The following is a 22,093-nucleotide window of genomic DNA, read 5'->3' as shown; positions in this document are numbered from 1 at the left end:
TTGCTCAACCTGATAACCTTCTATGATGAAATGATCAGCCTAGTAGAGAGAAGTGGATACTGTCTACCTAGACCTCAGGAAGGTTTTTGACACTGTCTCCCATAACATCCTCAAAGAGAAGCTGATGAAATATGGGCTGGATGAGCAGACAGTGAAGTGGATTGAAAACTGGCGGAATGGCTGGGCTGAGAGGATGGTGATCACTGGTATTCAGTCTAGCTGGAGGTCAATTTCATTTTTGAATAAATGTAGAATAAGAATTCTACATTTTTTTGAAAGAATGTAGAATTATTTTCACTTTTACAGAACCTAATTTATTATCACAAACCTTTGGAGATACTCAGCCAAAGAATGGTTATTCAGAAAGGAATGCAGTAGAGAATTAGAAAAGTCCTTTCCTGGCTCCTGCCAATATTGGATACTTCCTAGTATATTGCCCAGCCAGATTTGAAAATATTCAAGCAGAATGTGCTTCTTCACTTCCAAAAAAGGAGCATTTCACTGATGAATATGGATGACTGTCTCAGGGGTTTATTTTGTTATGTCTGACAATAACCTCACATCTCTGAGCTATTACATTATAGGGTTTGTAGAAGCCATGATTGAGATTATTCCTTTCTTTCATCTGCTTCATTTCTATTTGGAGGAAGTTGATCCTGTTTTCACCACAAAGAAAAGATCTTCGAACATCTATTGCAGTTTCATTTTCCTTCATTTACAGAAGTGGAGAAAAATAAAATGTTATCAAATCACTATAGCCACATTATACCCTGTATAGATCTATAACATCTCACTGACACGCCCTTCTCCATTTTCCATTATGTTTATGTTATGATAACCACACTAACAACATTCACAGCTCTCAATACATAGTAATCAGGAATACTGAAGAAAAGCCATTTAAAAAAGGCTAAAGAAACAGAGAAACTAAGTCCTGAACCTTAGTAAGGGTGTTCTTAGGTGTACCTTTATAAGAGCTATCTTTCTTTTTGCCTAAAAAACAAGTGACCCCTTAGCAACAGAGCTGAGGGGCAGAAGGGACAATATAACAGCAAGAACACTAGAGATTGTGGAAGAATTTCAAATTAAATAATTACCTTTACTAGCTGTGCAGAAGTTTCTGTAAATGCTGAAGAGGAGAAAATTGCAGGTGCTGACTTCAGAGAGTTGTAAAAAATCTCTGTAGAAAATATCCTAAACTAAACATTTTAAGTTTCTGATTGTTTTTCTCCTATATTGCCTCCTGCTGCTAGAAGTCCACCTGGCCTCTGTTACATCTCCTATTCAGCATGTTTAAAGTTTGCTAGAACTGCTTCAGGGTTGAATAGAATAATGTTAATATGGCAGATTTTGACATTCTATTGTTCAAATGGCAACAATCTTTCCTATTTTTTTTATTTTTTTTCTAGGTTGAAATTCAAACTCCCTTCAGAGTAGAAGATGCTGAACTCTGGACTTAGAGAACTTGCAGAGCAACAATTTAATTTTTTCCCCAGTTGCCTCAAGTGGTGGAATAGAAGACTTTCCTATTTAAATCAACAGAGTCACATGAAAGAAAGAGCAACATCTGGCCAAACCCCTACAAAAATTATATTCATTAAATAGTACCACATCACAAAGCTGTTACACTATAGAGACAAATGTTTAAATTCTAAGAGCTGCATTTCTCAGAGGTTCTCTTATAAGCAGCAAGTGAATAGCATGAGTCTCAGAGGTGTTGAGCATATCTCAATCGTCTTTATATTTCATTTTCTATTTAAGATCAAAATACGTATGAGATTGGCTGTAATCTGCATACTTATTTAGAAGTCTGTCTTCAGACATCTGTGTTTTAAAATATTTACCATAGAGAAGAATTTGCTTCACAATACAAAAGATTTAAGAGAAAAATAGATTCAAGATGATTGATTTTCATAAAGTAACAATATCTTTTAAATTTACCTTAACATTTCTGTCAATATATTTTTTTTCTTATGAATTATAAAGAGAAACGGAATATATATAGAATATGGATTTTTAAAATCTTCAGAGATAGTTTGCTTTAAAGAAGACATTCTTAAATGGGGGTTTTGTGTAGATAGGTCAACAGATGCAAATTATTTCAAGACATTCTTTTTTAGTTTTGGAAATACGGTAGGAACAGTGACTACATTCTGCAAGCTCCAGAAATGTTGCTGAAAGGGAGAAGAAATAACTGTTGACCTAGTGTTTAATGGAGTAAGACTTGTTTTGCTATCAAAGATGCATAGATGCTTTACATGTCATTAGCAGCAAAGATTTGGTTGGTCAAAGTTATCTGGCTATTTATGATTTTTTGTTATGTAAACAGTCAACTCTAAAGCTCAATGCATAGTCCAATGCAATTGTAAATATATTTCGAAACCCTTTACAAATAACAAATGATTAGGACACCACACAAGGGTATTGCAGAGTGTAAGCGTCACCTTTGTCTGATCTACCATGCAGATCTCTAACAGAGTTAAAGACAGTAGGAAGAATAAGTATTGCAGTTTACACAGTAGAAATACATTGACATTTCTCTGGAAAAAGGAGAATCTGACAGGAGGCATTGTTATGTTCTATTATTGAGTTAAATAATTGAAATCTATGAAATTGTTGAAATGCTTATGAAAATTATTACTGATTTTTTGTTATAACCAGTCTTAAAATTCTGGCTGAAGAAAGATGTTTTCTAGTTTTTTACATTTCAGATCTGTTAATGGAACTACTATATAGTCATCTGAACAAATTACGAATTATTTCTATCACAGATTGATAATGTATTTGGGGGGTTTTATTGATAACATTACTCAATTTGATAGAGTTGAAGGGAATGCCTTTGATTTGCAGAAATTTAAATGGGCTTTAACATTGTGGAAGCATTCTCATTGAGATACACTCTGAGTAAAAAGGTAGAAAGATGTTGTCCAGCCCCATCACTAATGTACAAAGATTGTTCACAACAGGACCAAAAGACAGAACCAAAGGAGGTTCAATATATGTAGGCCCCCCCTTTCTTCTAAAATACCTGATTTTTAGATCTTATTTACTTACAGTCCTTGATGCAGCTTATACATGTCAGTAAAGGTTTACTTCATAGAAAACCACTCAGTAGATGTTTATGATTAGCATCACAAACAGTACACACTGTCAGCAACATAAGTAGGAGCAGTGGATGTTATTAGAGAGGTTTACTGTCAAAAGGAGTACTATAATTACTTCTACCATGTGCATATTTTTTCTATAAAGGGAACATGTCAAAAGACAATGAATTTTGACATTGTTAGAAAATAAGACTAAGAACAGAATTATGTGACCTTTTTTAGTTAACAACTGAAGTGCAGTTTCTCACTTTTTAACTAGATATGGTCATGACCTCACTTTTTCTTTTTATAGTCATGGCTTTGATACAGATTTTGTCATTGACCTTCTTCAGTTGTCACTATATTATAGAATCATACACATTTACAAAACTATGTCATATTACATGTACTCATAAAATTGTACCTGATTTTGACTGTACCTCTAAATGCTTTTGGTTTACTCTAGGTTTTTTAAAACTAATTTGTATTTACACTATTTTATTGTCTTATATTTACTTTGATTTTATGTTTACTTATTAAAGTGTCTGAAGTGATAAATCATGTGATCTTGATTCTATACTTGACGGATAATTTTGTGTATGGCAAGTAATTACCACAAGCAGTATGTCATTGACACAATTATCATGTCATCAACTTTGATGTAATATACTGAAGGCATACACAGTCCTTATGATAGAACTGAAATTGGCAAAATCATCCCTTTGATAGCAATGAAAAAAGTTGAAAGAACCTCTTGATTCACGAAGTAGAACGTTTTGCTGTCACAGAAAAGCACATCCTGTAAATTCCATTATCAATTTTATAAATCTCTATCTAAAAGTAATGTTTTCTTTTATTCCACCTTAACAATTAAAAATTAATTACAAGACCTTTTTGCTTTAATTGATAGAAATTTTTCCTATAACAGTTCAAATGCAATAATTCAATGCATCCCCTGGTATCTTTGAAATGAATCTTCTGAAGAAAATTTTATTGAAATGGAGTTACATGAAATGTTCAGTTTCACAGAAAATGTTTTCAGGCAACCATATTTATTATCTTTCTAATTTCAAATAGTTGAATTTAGAGCATGCATTTGTCTCAGAACACATAAAAGCAGGCTCTAAGTAGCCAATATTTAAGAAGTTGGTTTTTTTTTAGAAACGTTTGAACACCACATCATAATGACAATGGTCATGAAATCATTGAATGGGATGCCCTATTTTATTTTTTTTTTATGGTGCTGTAGCACTACAGAAATAATGGGGCTCTAAATCAAGATGTTGTGTTGAAGTGTAATCTTGCAAAGCATTTGTTCTTGAAAAAAAGTCAGTTAATTTAAGAACAGCCGTGCTTCTGAATTGTATTCTTCAATTAAGTGCTTAAAAATATGATCCAGAGTAGTGGGCCCAGTTGTTGACTGATTCTTAGTAGCTACCAGTATAATTACTTTAAAGAGAATTCCTGAGACATTGAGCCATTAGGGATCTTACAACAGAAGTATTTGTTCATACATTCAAATATAGAGTTTACTATTACAAATAGAGAGTTATGCTTGTGAATGACTTTATACACTGGAGACATTCAAAACCCGCCTGGATGCGTTCCTGTGTGGTATGGTCTAGGCAATCCTGCTCCAGCAGGGGGATTGGACTAGATGATCTTTCGAGGTCCCTTCCAATCCGTAACATTCTGTGAAGGGTCTGTCTTGAATCATGTCTATACAGCTGATTAGTCTCATTTAAACCAATTGAGCTATTTAAGAGCAAAAGTGTTTGCAGGATCCTGAGCTGTTTGTTGATTCTGTATCAGTATACTTTTATATATGGAACACATCAAAAAACCTATTTCATGTAACACTTTAAACCTTTAAAAATAAAAAGTATCAAAAATAAGACTGTTGTCATGGTGGCATATTCAAGTATCAGTTTTGGAATATTCTAGTTAAAGACTGATGCTCTTTTCCTTGAGAAATGTCTCACAACTGACTCTTATTTTAATAATTTATAGCGAAAAAAATATGATTGTAACACAGATAGATGTGTCCCAGTGAATATGATTGTTGCATCACTAGCAAAATCCCCCAGGCTTTGAACAGACCTCAGGGCCAGTGTGGGCTTGCCTTGGCATGAGCTGGTATTACCTTGTCTAAACAACAGACTGATGGCCAAGTGACCACCGTCTCATTTGCTTGAGATGAATCTCTGTGAAGGTCTCCTATGATCAGGAGTGACCAACCAATGGAGTCATGGCATAGCAAAACACTGCTCTTTCTGTCTATTAGGCAGGGACTAGTCCCTACCCAGAGGGGAGAGACTCAGCAGTGACTGGGTGTGTCCTAGGGCAGGGGAGGCCACAGCTGTTTGCAGCTTGTTGGGGGAGGGCACTGAATCCCTCCCAGTGCACAAGGCGAGGAAGGTGCCAAGGAGCTGTGAACCAGGGGTGTCACCAGCAGGTATTTCCCAGCTCAGTGAAAGAACAATGGTATCTACCCGGCGGAAGAAGACCAAAATGGATGTGGGAACCCAGACAGAGCTCCCACGGAAGGAGGCGATGGTGCAGGTCCCAGGCTGCAGGGAATGCTTCAGCGTCTCTATGGTGACAGGGGGCTGTGTGCGCTGTGAGCAGGTAGATGATCTGCCCAGCTGAGCGGCACAGCTGCAAAGCCAGGTTGAAAGGCTTCAAGCCGAAGTAGAAAGGCTTAGGAGCATTCGGGAGGCTGAAATGGAGATAGACTGGTGGAGCCAGGCTCTGCCTTCCCTGCAACAAAAATGGGAGCACCTGCCGGAGAGCTCCCAGGATCGAGGGACCCCTGTACTCTGCCCCTCTCAGGTGGAAAACAATAACCTAGAGGAAAGCAATAACCTAGAGGAGAGGAGTGAGTGGAGGCAAGTCTATGGCCGTGGCAAAAGGCGAGTGTCCTCCTTGCCTACTTTGCCTCCACAGGTGCCTCTGAGCAATAGATATGAAGCCCTAGTGGAATACAGCTGGTCCAATGGGGATGTGGTGGAGAGGCAACCTATATCAGAGGTCCCACCACAGTCAGAAAAACCTGACAGGTGTATAGCTACCTCCTCCACAAGGAAGAAGAGAAGAGTTTTAGTGGTTGGAGACTCCTTCCTAAAGGGATCTGAGGGCCCAATATGCAGAGCTGACCCCCATCACAGGGAGGTCTGCAGCCTGCCTGGAGCCCGAATCAGGGATATCAGCAGGAAACTCCCCAACCTGGTGAAGGCCACAGACTACTACCCCCTGCTGATGTTCCAGACAGGTGGGGAAGAAGCTGCATCCCGTAGTCTGAGGGGGATGAAGAAAGACTACAAGGCCCTAGGATGGTTGGTGAAAGAGTCTGGGGCACAAGTTGTTTCCTCCTCCCTCCTTCCATTTTCAGTTGATGACATGGGATGGAATGCTAGGATTCTCTCTATTAATGCCTGGCTACGAGACTGGTGCTACAGGCAGGGCTTTGGGTTCTTTGATAATAGCTGGTTTTATAAGACACCAGGCGTGACGGTAATACATGGGAAAGGTTTATGTCGTAGGGGCAAAAGGGTTCTGGGACAGGAATTAGCAGGGCTCATTCGGAGAGCTTTAAACTAGATTTGAAGGGGGATGGGGTAGTAGCTGGGCTTGCACCACTGGGGCAACGCTCTAGTGTTGAGGCAGACCAGGAGGCCTCCCATCCCCCTGGGGTGAAATCGGTGTGCTCAGCTCGCTCCCTGAAATGCCTGTACACCAATGCACGCAGCATGGGGAATAAACAGGAGGAGTTAGAAATCCGTGTTCGGTCGGGGGGCTATGATTTAGTGGCAATTACAGAGACTTGGTGGGACGCCTCGCATGACTGGAATGTGGTCATGGATGGCTATGTCTTGTTCAGGAAAGACAGGCCACTAAGGAGAGGTGGTGGAGTTGCTCTTTATGTGAGTGAGCAGCTAGAATGTATTGAGTTCTGTCCAGGGGCGGATCAGGAGCGAGTTGAGAGTTTGTGGGTGCGAATTAAGGGGCAGGCTGGCAGGGGTGATACTGTTGTGGGTGTCTATTACAGGCCACCAGATCAGGATGAGGAGGGTGATGAGGCCTTCTACAGGCAGCTGAGAGCAGTCTCGCAATTACAGGGTCTGGTTGTTGTGGGGGATTTCAACTACCCAGATATTTGCTGGGAGGCCTACTCAGCCAGCCATCCTCAGTCCAGGAGGTTCCTTCAGTGCGTTGATGATAACTTTCTGATGCAAATGGTGGATGAGCCAACTAGGAGAGGAGCGCTGCTGGATCTGATCCTCACTAACAAGGAGGGTCTGGTTGAAGAGGTGAAGGTTGAGGGCAGCCTTGGTTGTAGTGACCATGAGATGGTAGAGTTCAGGATCTCATGTGGCAGGAACAGAATAGCTAGCAGAATCACAACCCTGAACTTCAGGAGGGCCAACTTTGGCCTTTTCAAGCAATTGCTAGGGGAAATCCCATGGGACAGGGTACTAGAAGGTAAGGGGGCCCAAGATAGTTGGTTAGCATTCAAGGACTGCTTCTTCCGAGCTCAAGATCAGAGCATCCCAGCAGGTAGGAAGTCAAGGAAGGGTACCAGGAGACCTGCATGGTTAAACAGGGAACTGCTGGGCAAACTCAAGTGGAAGAAGAGGGTGTACAGATGATGGAAGGAGGGGCTGGCCACTTGGGAGGAATATAAGTCTGTTGTCAGAGCATGTAGGGAGGCAACTAGGAAAGCTAAGGCCTCCTTGGAATTAAACATTGCAAGAGAGGTCAAGGACAACAGAAAGGGCTTCTTCAAATACATTGCAGGTAAAGCCAACACTAGAGGCAATGTAGGCCCACTGATGAATGACGTGGGGGCCCTGGAGACAGAGGATAAAAAGAAGGCGGAGTTACTGAATGCCTTCTTTGCCTCTGTCTATACTGCTGGAGGCTGTCCTGAGGAGCCCCGGACCCCTGAGGCCTCAGAAGAAGTCAGGATAGAGGAGGAATCTGTCTTGGTAGATGAGGGCTGGGTCAGGGACCAATTAAGCAATCTGGACATCCATAAATCCATGGGCCCTGATGGGATGCACCTGCGGGTGCTGAGGGAGCTGGCGCAAGTCATTGCTAGGCCACTCTCCATCATCTTTGCTAAGTCGTGGGCAACGGGAGAGGTGCCTGAGGACTGGAGGAAAGCGAATGTCACTCCAGTCTTCAAAAAGGGCAAGAAGGAGGACCCGGGTAACTATAGACCGGTTAGCCTCACCTCCATCCCCGGAAAGGTGATGGAACAACTTGTCCTTGGTGCTGTCTCTAGGCACATCAAGGATAGGGGGATCATTAGGGGCACTCAGCATGGCTTCACCAAGGGAAAGTCATGCTCAACCAACTTGATAGCCTTTTATGAGGATGTTACCCGGTGGATAGATGATGGTAAAGCTGTGGATGTGGTCTATCTCGATTTCAGTAAAGCGTTTGACACGGTCTCCCACAGCATCCTCGCAGCTAAACTGAGGAAGTGTGGTCTGGATGATCGGGTAGTGAGGTGGATTGTGAACTGGCTGAAGGAAAGAAGCCAGAGAGTGGTGGTCAATGGGACAGAGTCCAGTTGGAGGCCTGTGTCTAGCCGAGTCCCTCAAGGGTGGTACTGGGACCAGTTCTATTCAATATATTCCTTAATGACTTGGATGAGGGAATAGAGTGCACTGTCAGCAAGTTCGCTGATGACACAAAACTGGGAGGAGTGGCTGACACACCAGAAGGCTGCGCAGCCATTCAGAGAGACCTGGACAGGCTGGAGAGTTGGGCGGGGAGAAATTTAATGAAATATAACAAGGGCAAGTGTAGAGTCCTGCATCTGGGCAAGAACAACCCCATGTACCAGTACAAGTTGGGGACAGAGCTGTTGGAGAGCAGCGTAGGGGAAAGGGACCTGGGGGTCCTAGTGGACAGCAGGATGACCATGAGCCAGCAGTGTGCCCTTGTGGTCAAGAAGGCCAATGGCATCCTGGGGTGTATTAGACGGGGTGTGGTCAGCAGGTCGAGAGAGGTTCTCCTCCCCCTCTACTCTGCCCTGGTGAGGCCGCATCTGGAATATTGTGTCCAGTTCTGGGCCCCTCAGTTCAAGAAGGACAGGGAACTGCTAGAGAGAGTCCAGCGCAGAGCCACGAAGATGATTAAGGGAGTGGAACATCTCCCTTATGAGGAGAGGCTGAGGGAGCTGGGTGTCTTTAGCTTAGAGAAGAGGAGACTGAGGGGTGACCTCATTAATGTTTATAAATATGTAAAGGGCAAGTGTCATGAGGATGGAGCCAGGCTCTTCTCAGTGACATCCCTTGACAGGACAAGGGGCAATGGGTGTAAGCTGGAACACAGGAGGTTCCACATAAATATGAGGAAAAACTTCTTTACGGTGAGGGTGACTGAACACTGGAACAGGCTGCCCAGAGAGGTTGTGGAGTCTCCTTCTCTGGAGACATTCAACACCCGCCTGGACGCGTTCCTGTGTGATATGGTCTAGGCAATCCTACCTCGGCTAGGGGATTGGACTAGATGATCTTTCGAGGTCCCTTCCAATCCCTAACATTCTGTGATTCTGTGATTCTGTGATTCTATTAAGGCTGATTCTTGAACAGCCTTCAAACTTGAGCTGGCAGCTAGCAAGCAGGAAGCAGAGTGGGTGAGAAAGCATATAAAATGACCCTACATGGGGACCTACAGACTCGAGGAAAGTGGGACTTCCCTCCATGAACACTGACCTACCTCTGCCTGCAGAGCCCTGAGACTGCTGACAACTTGCTGAGTCATGGTGCCCTGTCCAATCTCTGTTGACCTCAGGCCCTGGAGAGCCACTGGAAGGGGGAGCATAACTTGAGAGAAAATTAGATATTAGCAAATCTGGTATGACACTTGTCCTGGTTTCGCGGGGATAAATTTTATAGAAACATTTTTCTGTCACATTTTGTTTCAACTTGTGGCCAGCTGTGGTATGGTGATCAAGGCCATTAGCAGTGAAAGCCAGGGCAGCTGATTCAGGCTGGCCCACAGGTGTATTCTACAATATTAATGTCAGGTTCATTATAAATTGGAAAGCTTGTTGGAGGGGGCTTGTGCTTTGCTTTGCTTTCCTGCTTTCTCTCTTATCTTTTTCAATGGTTATTATCACTGGAGGGACTTGCCAGCACTCTTGGAGCTAAGTAGACTTTTGTGTCTTTTGCATTAGTATTGATATTGGTTTTCTTATTTTATTAAATCTGTTTAAATTTTAACCCATGAGTCTTCCTCCTTTTCCTAATTCCCTTTCTTAGTTGGGGAGGGGAGACTGGGTGACAGAACAGCTGGTTCTTGTTTAGCCCTGGGTCTGGGCTAAAAGGAGGCAACACTTTAAAGGGTATTAGTATCAGCAACGTTTTTGTGTGGTAATTTAGAGTACAAGTATCTGGATTATTGTAATTGGATTGAAGATAACTGCTGTATTTTGATTAGATTTTTAGTTAGGCTGACAATAAATAACTCTTGATTCCACATGTGAGATATGTTGCATTTTTGCCAATAACAGGTTTTTCAGTGTAGCACATTATATTAAATTTTCTAAGCATTTCCTAGAAGCAGCTCAGCATTTTTGGTAAAATTATTCTAGGAAGATTTTGCCTGAGGCATAATTGTGACATAAAACTTTGACCTAAATAGCATGTTTTTCATATATTTTTTTTTTCCTGAAAACAAGGCTTTACAGTGAAATTTCAGGACTGTCTTTAAAATAAATAACTTCATGTAGTACTGAGGACATACAATCCAATACAAAATATTTTTTCTGAAGGTGAAATCAAGATAGTGTTAGAGTTGTTCCGGTTGTGAAATAGGTTTTTTCTTATGTAGAGAAAAAAAAAAAAAGGAAAAAATTAATTTTAAGTGTATGTGTTTTAGGCTCTAGTAGAACTGTCTATCAAATTATCCTGTATTATTTAATTTTATAAATTGAGTATGACACCTTTTTATTTGCATATATACATGGAAAACAGGTTTTTTTTCTGTTGTATGACTTTCACATACATATATCTAAAATTAATGTTGTGAAAAATTTTGAAATATGTAATACCTATCATGGATGAAAGACAAAAAGATTCTTATTGTTTATTTGCTTGTAATAGTTTAATATTATATGTAATACTTGTTTTTTTTTATACAGTTTAGAATCTTATGCTGCAATAGTAACATGCAAAGAAGTTATTGAAAGGATGAAAATATTCCTGTAAATACATAATCTAATCACAATCAAAATGCATATTTTTACTATTTTTAGCTGTAAGAAATAGACTGTGTACACCCTTCAAAATGCATTTCCAGACTTCTTAATGAATCGCCAGAAAATTCTTTGATTTTCAAAGAATGTGAAATATATACCTATACTCACATAAATATTATTAGAAATTTATCAGCACATAAGAACTGAGATGGGGTTAAGCCATCATTATACCCATTGAGACTTTATTTACATAAAGTGTTTAAAAATAATTTTAAATGTTTTCATTACTCAGTTATGGCTGTTGCACTTTTATTTACAATTCTGTTTCATTTTGTTGACACGTTATTACTGTAACTATCTGTTTTAATTTATTTATTTGCTTATTAGGATAAAATACTACTGATAACTTATAAAATCCAGTTCCTATAACTTTTCTTTTACAGAAGCTAAAGACTCAAGGAAACTTACATTTCTATAGTCTCTAAGACTTGGTAATTATTTTACCTATTGAAGTTTTTTCAGGGTTTATATGCATTGAGAACTTGTATGCTTGTTCTTTCCTTTCAGTAACATCAGACAAATACTCATAAAAGCAGGTCAACATATCTGTTTATGGATTCCTTTTCTGTAACTAAATAAAGATTAGAAATTTAATACAACGTGTGTCAAATCTTTTTTACAGCACATTGACTTATACATGTATGTATAAAACATGACAAGGGCACCCACTAAACAAAAGAAAAAACAACACAACTATCAGAAACTGGTAATATAAGCTCTTTACCAACAGTTGATTACAGTTTTCAGTATTAAAGTGGCTTTTGTAGTTGTATTTCAGTAGTCCATAATGGAAATATTGGATACTTCTATAAGTCTACAAAGTAAAGATGTCATTATACCACATATTATAATGATGGACTGTGTCAAGAGGCGTTCGTTCCTTCTTCCACAATGTGGAATCAGCCATGCCTTTGCCATGGTGACAATTCTTTGCCTACACTGTTTTTAAAAGATTCTAATGTTTGACATGAGAAGTTCTGAAGGCAATGACTGCATGATCAAACAGTTAATATCTGGTAAAAAATGGCACAGAAAAACTCGGGGAGCTATGGAAGCTGGCTACTATGCAAGCTTAGTGGTATTTTTAAGGTCAAAATTAATTCTTAAATTTGAAAAGAATTAGAAATTTTAGATAACAGCTACACTAATACTGTCTCCATAACCTTGTGACCAGTAACTAACTAATAGTCTTCTAAACTTATAGTATTTCAGTGGAGTAGAAATTAGAGGAAGAGACAAGGAGAGTGCTGAAAGGCAAAATAAATATAATAAAAGATAATGAATTAATAAAATGTTAATAAAGAAATTATATACACTAAAGTTCTTACAGCTCTTATGAAAATAAAACCAAAAATATCGTCACAGCTTGCAAGGAAAATAATATAGGCTTAATAAGAAGCTTGCAAGTATGTCAGATAAAATCAGTTAAATTCACGTAGTTAAGAAAAATCAGTAGGTGTATAGATGCTGAAATATATAACTAAGACAGATGGGATCAGATAATAAATTAGATATTTTGGCCTTAGTTACATATTTACTGAAATTATTGAAATGACCTCTTCTAATCCTGTTTTTCCATCGAGCCTGTAGACACAAGTCTTAATTCTGTCACTTCCATGAACAGTGACTGTGAATGATTTCCTTACGTGCAGAATTAAGCAGTCTATGATAAATACTAAACAGATGGTCTATATGCAAAAAATATATATTTTAGTTTGTGATGATAGTTTGACAAATAGTTCCCACAAATGCTGAATCTGCTAGTCTAAGTCTGTCCTATTTTATTATTGCTGAGGCTTTGCTCTTCATTGGGTTCATCTTCAGGATTACAAAGTTCTTTATTTGATCAAATTAAAAAAAAAAAAAAAGAAAAAGTAGTCCAAACAGGTTGTTTGATGCTGCATAGAAAACTTTTAGTTGATTACAATGCTACATAGCTAGGATTAAACTAGTGGAATCAGTATTTTTGGGGATTATAATACCATATGCTAACAGGAAAAAAAAAAAACCCAAACAGCGTAGTGCTGAAATACATTTACGTATTCTCTGCTTTCTAAGTAATGCACTGAAAAGAAGAAATATTTTGATCTCATTGCTGCCAAATCAAAAGAGGAAAAATATATGGGGAGGCCACATCACTTCCTTTAATTTTTCTTAATAGGATATAAAAAAACACACCCTGCATGGTATCTTTCAAATTATGTACTTCTTAGGGCTGTAAAAGGAAATAGAAAAATGCAATGTAAAAAGTATTTGAAAAAGCAATCCCTTGCTGGTTCACATGGAAGAAAAAAGTTTACTCTTACAATAATATTAGCTAACAGTGAATAACTGCAGGTCTGTTTTTAGGAAGCATATTTGATTTACTATGAACAAAAATATTTTTTATGTACTAAGGCAGAAATATTTTGCAGGTACATACATTGTGATACAATATTTAGTTCCTGTGTTTATTGTGTGTGTAGATATCTAAGCTCTTTGCAAAAATTTGAGCATTGTTACTCCACTATTACAAAAGGGAAAACTGAGATGAGTTGAAATGTCTTACTAAAAATTCATTATACAAGCTAATGATAGCTTATGATTATATTCCTGCTTCTGAAAGAATCCTAGACTTTGCTATGTTAACTTAAGAATGGTTAGTCATGTCTACCCCTGTAAAATAAAAGAAGTCTGTGAACTGCATGGACTGTTTGATATAGAGGAATGCATTTCTCTAGTGTCTAGCTCATTCTTTAAATAGCAATGGAGTTTAGTTAAGAAAATTAGAATAAACTAATTATAATAATCGTATTCAATGTCTGTCAAGATTCAGTGCATATTTTATGAGACTTCCTTCTCTTATATAAGAACCATTCCTGTTAATGACTTTATCTTAACAATTACATGCATGAGTCATGCATGACACCCTGATTTAAGCAGAAAAGGAGCTCTTCAGAAGACAGCTGAAATGTAATTTTAGATTGACAGGTCAAGAATAGATGCCAGTCGCAACAGAGAGGATCATAGAATGGTTTGGGTTGGAAGGGACCTTAAAGATCATCTGGTTCCAACTCCCCCTGCCATGGGTAGGGACACCTTCCACTAGATCAGGTTGCTCAAAGCCCCATCCAACCTGGCCTTGAACACTGCCAGGGAGGGGGCATCCACAATTTCTCTGGGCAACCTGTTCCAGTGTCTCATCACCCTCACAGTAAAGAGTTTGTTCCTAATATCTAACATAAATCTACCTGCTTTCAGTTTAAAACCGTCCCCCCTTGTCCTATCACTATTTGCCCTTGTAAAAGTCCCTCTTCAGCTTTCCTGTAGGCTCCCTTCAGGTACTGGAAGCTTGCTAGAAGGTCTCCCCAGAGCCTTCTCTTCTGCAGGCTGAACAGCCCCTACTGTCTTAGCCTGTCTTCATAGGAGAGGTGCTCCAGCACTCTCATAATCTTCATGGTCCTCCTCTGGACTCAATCCAATAGGTCTCTGTCCTTCTTATGCTGGGAGCCCCAGAGCTGGGCACAGTACTCCAGGTGGGGTCTCATGAGAGTAGAGGGGCAGAATCACCTCCCTGAACTTGCTGGTCATGCTGCTTTTGAAGCAGCCCAGGATATGGTTGGCCTTCTGGGCTGCAAGCACACACTGCTGGCTCATGTTGAGCTTCTCGTCAGCCATCACCCCCAAGTCCTTCTCCCCAGGGCTACTCTCAATCCATTCTCTGCCCAGCTTGTATTTGTGCTTGGGATTACCCAGATCTACATGCAGGGCCTTGCACTTGGCCTTGTGAACTTTGTGCAGTTTGCACAGGCATACTTCTCAAGCCTCTCAGGGTCCCTCTGGATGGCACTCCTTCCCTCTAGTGTGTTGACCGCACGACACAGCTTGATGTCATTGAAAAACTTGCTGAGGGTCCACTCAATCCCACTTTCCATGTAGCCAACAAAAATGTTACACAGTGCCAGTCCCAATACTGACCACTGAGGAACACCACTCCTCACTGGTCTCCACTTGAATATTGAGCTGTTGACCGCAACTCTTTGAGTGAGACCATCCAACCAATTCCTTATCCACCAAGTGGTGCATCCATCAAGTCCATGTCTCCCCAATTTAGAGACAAGGATGTCCTGTGGGACAGTGTCAAATGCTTTGCACAAGTCCGGGTAGATGACATCAGTGGCTCTGAGTGTTACTTTTCTTGCCTGAAAGAAAGGATATTCTTCCTAAATATCAAATACTTTTGGACAGTGAGGTGGGTTGAGAACTGGCTGAATGGCAGAGCTCAGGGGGTGGTGATCAGTGGCATAGAGCCTAGTTGGAGGCCTGTAGCTAGCAGTGCTCCTCAGGGGTAAGTACTGGGTCCAGTCTTGTTTAACTTATTCATCAATGACCTGAACAAAGGGACTGAGCGTACCCTCAGCAAGTTTACTGTTGAAACAAAACTGGGAGGAGTGGCCGATACACCAGAACTCTGTGCTGCCATTCAGCGAGACCTGGACAGGCTAGAGAGCTGGGCGGAGAGGAATGTAAGGAAATTCAACAAAGGCAACTGTAGGGTCCTGCACCTAGCTAGGAATACCACCATGCACCAATACAGGTTGGGGAAAGCAGCTCTGCAGAGAAGGACCTGGGAGTTCTAGTGGACAAGAAGTTCACCATGAGCCAACAATGTGCCCTTGCGGCTGTGGGGATCTGTTCCTTGTCCCCCTTTTTCTTTCGGCATTGTCTCAGAAACTGTCCTATCCCACGTGCTCAGACGCCATCTTCTGAGGTACAGGACTACCTGACATTGACGACATTTTCTGAGGCAAGAAGTTAGTCGCCGACTAGGGGTGAGTGATGTCTCCGCCCTCCACCCCCTCCGGAAAGACCCATCTGGGATATCGGGTGACAGCCTGGCAATGGGCCAATCTTACGGCGCGGGAACCGGACTTGGCACACCCTCGGGCCTGTGAGTGGTGCAAACTGTGACTGGCGGCTCCACGTCAGCATGACTCTGCAAAAATTCTCTATAAAAGAGGCCGTTTAGCCCCACCACGCACGCGCCCACCCCCGACTGCCGAGAATCAACAGAAGACCCACGGGACGCTGCGGGATCCAGGGTGGTGACTATCCTTTCCCTCTCAACTGATCTCTTTTCCTCTCTTCCTTTTACTTACTTCTCTCTCTCTCTCTCTCCCTTCCTTGCTCACTAAGTTGCCTCATTGTTAGATTTAATAAATTCAAAGTTAAGTTTATTGATACCGTGCCTCGGTTGTGCTTTGTCCAAACTCAAGGATCACAAATCTATTTTATTTTTGGTCAGGATTTTGGGGGTGATTTATACTGGGTGATTAATCAGGTGGGTCCCACGTGGACTGACTGCAATTGAATCAGGCGGGTCCCACATGGACTGACTGCATTGAATGGGCGGGTCCCTCTCGGGACTGACTGCATTTAATTTCTAGATTTACTAATAAAGCAGATCTTAATCCAGAACCTGACAGTGGCCAAGAGGGTCAACGGTATTCTGGGGTGTATTAGGAAGAGTGTGGCCAGCAGGTCGAGGGAAGTTATCCTCTCCCTCTACATTGCCCTAGTGAGGCCACACCTGGAGCACTGTGTCCCGTTCTGGGCCCCCCAGTTCAAGATAGGTAAGGAACTATTGGAGAGAGTCCAGTGGAGGGCTACGAAGATGATTAGAGGACAAGAGCGTGTCTCATGATGAAAGGCGGAGGGAGCTGGGTCTGTTTAGCTTGGAGAAGAGAAGACCGAGAGGGGATCTGATCAATACTTACAAATATCTTACGGGTGGATGTCAAGAGGATGGGGCCAGATTCTTCTCAGTGGTGCCCAGTGACAGGACAAGGGGCAACGGGCACAAGCTGAAACATGGGAAGTTCCATCTAAATACGAGAAAAAATTTCTTTACTTTGAGGGTGATAGAGCACTGGAACAGGCTGCCCAGGGAGGTTGTGGAGTGTTCTTCTCTGAGGATATTCAAGACCCGCCTGGACATGACTCTGTGCAACGTGCTCTAGGTGAACGTGCTTTGGCAGGGGTTTGGACTAGATGATCTCCAGAGGTCCCTTCCAACCCTAACCATTCTGTGATTCTGTGACAATGAGTTAAGCCTTTGAGAAAATTTTGCCATTGTGAAAATAGTCACCTTCAAACCACCTTCAATGGTTTATATTCAAGAGGGATTTGAGGATGCTGAATGTGCCAGTCCTCCTCACTGCAAAAAACAAACAAAGAAACAAAAAAGAACACCATAACTTTAAAAGTTGTAAAAATTTACTAAAATGTTTAGTCCAATAAATTGTAAATTGTGGTAATGACTCGGATGTTTAAATAAAGTAGCTTATTCTTTCAAATGCTGAACTACATTTTGTATGTCATTCTTTGCAAACTTAACTAAGATTAAATCTTAAATTTTAATCTAAGATTAAATTAAGATTATATTTAGATTTAATCTAAGATTAAACTAAGATTAAATCTTAAGACTTAATTACTGTATTAAGTAATTAGTGATTACTGTAAGCATGCCAGGAACTCGAAATACAGACAACTGTTGTGGTTTAGAATGCCTAGTGAATGAACTGTTCATTCAGAAAAATTATCAATATTACTGCAAATTGGTCCAATGTCAGTAAATCTTTACTAAAAGGGCTGTTTTATCTAAATTAAATCGTGCCTTTGTCACATTCCTTTTTCTGTAGCCATAGGATTTGTCAGCTGTAAGAACATTACATGTTGTTTTCAAACCTAGAAGTGTGAAGTCACAAACTGTACCTCAATCCATCTATAAAACTGAGATATTTCCATCCTCTCTCCTCTCTACAATCAGGACCTAAACACCTTCCTCATTTTTAAATGTAGGTGGTACTCAGTGATGCGCAGCATGAGTCTTCATGGATATTTGCCCTTACATTTGTGACAGCATGGTCAGAGAATTATCAGATATGGCTCTATCCCCTCAAAGTTAAATTTCTAGACTGCTGAAGGCAGAGGAAAATCCAGACAGTAGCCAGATGAAGAGGAAGTTTCTTTTCTGTTCTCTAATAGGTGTGTAGCTAAAAGGCAAAATACCTGAGAAAACCAGGATAAACAACACCATCCTATCATCCTCCAGTACCCATTAAAGGAATAACGGATTTGATGGGAGATGATATATAATATGAGGATTTCTCAGGACCTGGAAATCTGGTTTTTAGTGCAGGTCTAAGGAAGAGAAACAGATGGACAATACTCCAAATGATACCCTGCAGTCTATTCAAGTTTCTGTGAAAGATAAGAAATGTTATTGGGATTCCATTTTTACTTGATTCAAACACCATGGAGAAAGACTTCCCAAGGAGACATACGTGAAGATTTAGTGAAGACTCTGGTCTGCAAACAATTTGGTGATGAAGGTAGATAGTTCTTCTAAAATCACCTTGATACTAAAAGTCAAATATATCTTTCATTTCCCTTTTTAAACCAGCTACAAATTGTAATGAGTAAGCTGCAGATGATAATTAGTATGCATTAAAACTGAGTAAAATATTTAGTAATCCTATGATAAAACTGCTCTTATTAGTTAGATATTTAGATGCTGGGTGCAATATGTTGTTTTGAGTCACTTCTGTGACACAAGGTAGTGGTAGCGAATCTTTTTGACAGGACACTATTACGATTAACTCAATTTCAGAAAAGGTGTTTTCTGAATTTTTAATCATCTGCTTTGGAAGAGAGCTAATGGGTCCTTTTCCTTTCCATAGAGCATATTTTATTTAAAATTTCCTTTGCATATACAAATGTGAAGAGTCTGATTAAATATGCATGTAACAGAAGCTAGAAATAAAGAATTCAAAGGACAATGATGGGGAGATTTGATTGGGCTGAGCACTTCACAAGCATTTCTGTAGGGTATTGTAGGTACTCTTTTGGATTAAAAAAGTTTGTGACTAGGATATAATGACTTTTTATTCCCCATGAAACTCTCTCTCTTTTTGTCTTAGTCACTTTTTTCTTGTATGACTAATGATATCATTCAAATGAAAGCCATGAATGTTTCACTAAATAAGTTACAAAAAGACTAGTACTTAAAGCTTTGAATTATTAATGGACTAAAGAAAAAAGACGGCATAAGAAAAAGAATGTGACCACTTTGCTCTCTTCAGTAACCAAATAACCATCCCAAAGTTAGTTTTTCTAGTTATCTCAAAAGCTTGCTTCAAAGAATTTTTTTTAAGCTTGAGCATTTTGTGACTGAGAACAGAATAGATATGTGGAGCCTAAAGTCAGGATGAGGAAAGATTAGAAAATAGCTGTCTAGATAGAAGTCTTTTATTAAAAGATTTCACAGTTCTTACCCAATTTCTTGTTTTAGGCTCTTTTCTTTTTCAAGTTTGTATATAAACGATAGATTTGGAAATCTAGATGTTTAACAAATGTTTTGTTTGAGAAGTTCATCCAACTGCCATAGAACTAATACAAATAGCCTAATACTAAAAACTTGTAGATCGTATTAAGATAGGTCCAGTCTAGGATAATGTTTTGTGCATTAGGTCTAGCTTTTCTCTATTTGTATCATATTTGTACCAACATTTCAGAGATCTAGTAGTACTTACACGCCAACTCCTTGATATCATTGAATTTCAAGGTATGAGTTTCTGACCCAGGCTTCTCAGACACTGAATCTGAGAAAGAGCTTATGCTGAAAGTCCTGTTGGGAGACAAAGGAGATGAACTATGAATATCAATACATTTGTTTTTATGAGGCGAGTAATGTTGATCCATGTAGTTTCTCCATGGAAAGAACAACACTTCTATACCTCATATATAATGCATGTCAACTTACATCAGGTTAATTAGTGGTAGACACATTTGACAGAGATGAGCTAGGAAAGACAGCTCTCCTATCACGCATGACACACTATTAACTTGTTTTGAGTGCAAAGTGGGATAAGTTGTACAGAAGTTTTATCTCTGGGAGTCAGTATATTCCATCTTTAAGATGTAACCAAATATGTAAGTAGAGGGTTCTTAAAATAAGAATGGATTCAGTTACTTACTGAGCTGATGCTATTCTATCTGAAGAAAAATATTATTAAGATAAATTATTAAAAGTAGAAAATACTAAAATAAATAATTTAATAAGGTGGTACTCAGTATTTTAAACATTGTAATCAAATACTGAAATAGAAAAAGAATCACAGAATCATAGAATGGCTTGGATTGGAAGGGACCTTCAAAGATCATTTAGTCCAACCTCCCCTGCCATGGGCACAGGCATCATCCATTAGAGTAGGTTGCTTAAAGTTCCATCCAATCCGATCTTGAACACTTCCAGGCATTGGAGCACCTACCAGCTCTCTGGGCAACTCATCATAAAAGATTTCTTCCTTACATCCAATCTAAACCTACCCTCCTTTAGTGCACATTCTAAACCTACCCTCCTTTAACAACAAGCTGTTGCTCCTAGTCCTGGCACTAGAGACCTTGATAAAAAGTCTCTCTCCAGCTTTCTTACAAACCCTCTTTACATATTGAAAGTTGCCAAAAGGTGTTCCTGGAGCCTTCTCTTCTCCAGGCTGAACAACCTCAACTCTATCAGCCTTTCTTCGTAAGAGAGGTGTTCCAGCCATCTGATAATTTTTTTGGCCCTCCTCTGGACTCACTCCAACAGGTTCATGTTATTCCTGTGCTGACGACTCCAGAATTGGACACAGTACTCCAAGTGGGGTCTCACTAGAGCAGAGTGGAGGGGTAGAATCACCTCCCTAGACTTGCTGGCCAGAGAACGAGAGCTAAGAATATTCTCTTTTTGCCTTGTCTGGAAGAAAGAGAAAATTATTATAACACCCAGGTTAAGCTCATAAACCTTGATATATTTTTTAAAAATGAAAAAGTTACTATTTCTATATATAAGAATATCATATACAGCCTGCACTTCACAGCATAGTCAGATGGGGATTTAATTTCTGCTCCCACCTCCAAAGAATACACACCTCCAGTGTGAACTAGAATAGCCCTATGCTTAGACTTTCAGTTGAAATCTGCCAGTCTCCAACACTAAGAATATGAAAGATGATATTCTGGGCTGAATGGACCGCTACTTCTTTTCACATAGATAACCACCATATGCCTAATCTTTCATAGTCAAATTTTAAAAAGCTCTTCATTAAATATTTGCAGCGTTTTTAAGCCAAACAGACTTAGAAATCTTCAGCCTAGAGACTATCTCTGTGTCCTAATACTTCCCCCACTGAATAATAAAGCTATTTTGGACCTCGGAGGTATTTTTGTATTTCAGCTGTAGTATGCAAAATTGGTGACATTTTAAAGGTTTAATTAAAGAGTACTTATCATAGCAGAATTCCGTAGGAAGTGCTGGATGACAAAACCCTAGTGTTGTAAAATTAATTGCACCACTAATGTGTAGCTGAAACAAGTGGAAAGCTTAAACCCAAAGAAACAACTCATTAATCTTCAATCAGTTGTACTGTGGTAGGTGAATCACTTCTGTATTAACATCAAGTTATCTAAAAAAAAATTCTAAGGCCTTTTTTTTAAGCAAGAAAAATTAGTTTGCAGACAAAAAATGTATTGTATACAAATGTTTTACGACTGAAAATAATTTTTGAGTTTATTCTTTAAAGCCCTTAAAATTCAGTTTTAAAAATGCATTGTTTTCCTGCATTTTAATAAATAATATAAAACCTTTCCTTTTTCCAAAAACTATGTCTATTTTCAAGAAACAAAATTTAAAAAGAGGAAGGGGGTTCAAGTG

Source organism: Nyctibius grandis, chromosome 6, assembly GCF_013368605.1.
Source record: "Nyctibius grandis isolate bNycGra1 chromosome 6, bNycGra1.pri, whole genome shotgun sequence".
NCBI lineage: Eukaryota > Metazoa > Chordata > Aves > Nyctibiiformes > Nyctibiidae > Nyctibius > Nyctibius grandis.
This window is presented reverse-complemented; position numbering follows the sequence as displayed.